Source organism: Sinocyclocheilus grahami, unplaced genomic scaffold (genome assembly GCF_001515645.1).
Source record: "Sinocyclocheilus grahami isolate Dianchi unplaced genomic scaffold, SAMN03320097.WGS_v1.1 scaffold22.1, whole genome shotgun sequence".
Classification (NCBI taxonomy): Eukaryota; Metazoa; Chordata; class Actinopteri; order Cypriniformes; family Cyprinidae; genus Sinocyclocheilus; species Sinocyclocheilus grahami.
This window is the reverse complement of record NW_015505201.1, coordinates 2928891-2931421: the sequence shown is the minus strand read 5'-3', so window position 1 is coordinate 2931421 and position 2531 is coordinate 2928891. Positions and strand designations below refer to the sequence as shown.

Here is a 2531-nt window from a genome sequence, read left to right as displayed (position 1 = left end):
AAAACCTTATAAGTGTTCACACTGTGACAAGAGATTCAGTGATTCAGCAAATCTGAGAATCACAAATCACATGCACTGCATGTGGGAATCAATAATTAATCTGCTCTACACAGTCATACAAACAACTATCACAGTAAGTAGATCATCTTGAGGTCTGATGCTGCCGTCTTACCAAATGTGACACAGTAATGAATCAAGCAATAAAAAATATCATCTGGATAAATCAATCCATTACAAACGACATGAAAAAGACACATTATCTAAAGTTTTCACAGTGAATAAAGTTAATCTTCATCTTCAGAACCAGCAGATTCAACTGTGAGACTCAGATCAACTCAAAGATGGGGTCCCTCCCCAAAGAACAATGTCACAAAGCTTTATTCTTGTATATCATATATATATATATATATATATATATATATGAATCATATATAATATATATATATATATATAATCATATATATAATCATATATATATATGAAATTCTTATACTGTCATGTAGCTTTGCAACTGATCTTTATTTGCTTCTCTTGTAAGAAGGGATGGGTATCTGAACCTGGTATTAAACAAGCCCTGGGGCTAAATCTGATGTGTCTTGAGGACTTTATGGCTGCTGTGTGCATGTGTCTGTTAAGTCCACATGACTATAGTAATACATTATTATAAGTTTACACCACAGATCTATAATAGAGAACTGGATTGCTGATGATATTTTAGAAGTGAACCCACTGCGCCGTCATATTGCTATTCCCTAGTGCTCCCATATATTCTGTTGAATTAACAGTAAATCGTACTGTTTCTCATTGTAAATTTAATGAGAAAACTTTTTTATATCTGAAGTATCCCTGTACATCATTACAACACAACGTGCTTCATGTAAAAGGTTTTATTAAGATTTGTTTAATGTTGGGAATTTCCCCTGCCTATTAAAAAAAAAGTATAATATTCATTACAGTATCAAACATCAGATGAACATGATGAACATCAGATTGCACTGTATTTTATGTATGTTCATTTTTATTCTTAACAGGTTTAACTCATTTTAACTAATTCACAGGAAACGGTCCCTACACAATGATCCTCGTCTCGGGCGATGTGCTGCGCACCGTCTCGATCAGGCTCCTGAAGTCCCTCTTCTGTGTCTCCGTCTGCCACAGCTTGGTGTCGTTAACCCCTGCGTGAAGTACGACCGCTCCGGGGCTCTCGTCGTTCTTCAGGATCGTAAGTATCTGCGCAGAAACATCGAGAACACAAGCACCAGGGAAACAGTGGGTGTGCACTTTACCTTCAGCTATCGTAGCACGATCACAGCGTTGCGTTCTGTCGCGCGGAGGGGAGCGAAGCGGTTCCAGGTGGAGATCTCGGAAGACCGGAGGTGGCGGAGGCGGAGAGGTTGTCGCCCGGGGCCTGGCTCGCGTCTTCCGCTGCGGGTGCACCCAGGGTCTGTGGTGTCCCGGCGCCGGAGTGAAGGACATCTGGGAAGATCGCGTCCTGGGTGCACCGGACCTGTGCAGAGAAACACACGGAGTAGAGGTGGTGGGAGAGTTGTATCCGGGGTCAGATTCATCTTGCCCCAGATGTGGTTTGGAATCAGCAGACCTGAGTCATATGTTTTAGGGATGCCCCAGATTAAAATGTTTTTGGATAGATATCTTCAGAACACTATTTCATAATTGATCATATGAAACACTATTTCATAATTTATCATATCTGGACTGAAGATGAGTGTCATTAGTGTTTGTTTTTGTATTGCTGATGTTTCATCCATGCATATTGTGAGAAAATTGTTATAACAATATAACAGTATTGTCTTTCAACAGAGCAGTTTTATAGGGTTTTTATAATATGGGTGATTCTATAATTGCAGGTACATTTGGTGTCCGAAGTCATTATTTTTTCTGCTTTTTTTCAAATGGTTATATTTTTAATTATTTTCATAATTTGTTACTTATTGTTATGAATTACAAGATGTTACAGTCAATAACAATATAATATTTTATGTAAAAAGTGTCTTAAATAGCTCAAAATCATGATTTCTTGTTGTCTGAATTAGTCAGCTCATTTGTTCCATCATTTACCATTAAACATTAAATTGTTTAAAAATAACTTTTTCTTATAAAAATGTGTGTCCATAAATCTTGCGTCAACTCTGTTACCGTACTTTGCTTATTATCTAAATTAACGGAATTATCTCTCACAACTATGTCAGATACAAGAAATGATGTCGATCTGAAGGACTGAAAAGTCTGTGTGCTCTCTCTGAGAAAATATTTTAATCTAAAAAGTTCTTATACCAAGAGTTATTTTGAAGAACGTCAACACTGTTACCACAATATCAAAAGGAAAACAAAATGTATTACTGATCACAAATTAGGTTATTTAAAGGTAATGTAATCATGATTTCATTAGTGCCATGTGCTCTTAGCATTGTGGAGTTTTTGGCAAAAAAAAAAAAAAAGAAGAAAATTCTGTTACTGTCAAACTTTGTTACCAAGGTAGAGTAACAATGCTGACAATAGTGTAACAGAAT

General features: G+C 36.7%; 1 protein-coding gene across 1 annotated transcript in view; it reads left to right on the top strand.

Annotated features, from left to right (window-relative positions):
* The window catches only part of LOC107559988 (zinc finger protein 239-like), a gene marked incomplete at its 5' end in the record, with an annotated part of 52256 nt that overhangs the window by 18683 nt on the left and 31042 nt on the right, over nucleotides 1–2531 (top strand). The window lies entirely within an intron of this gene.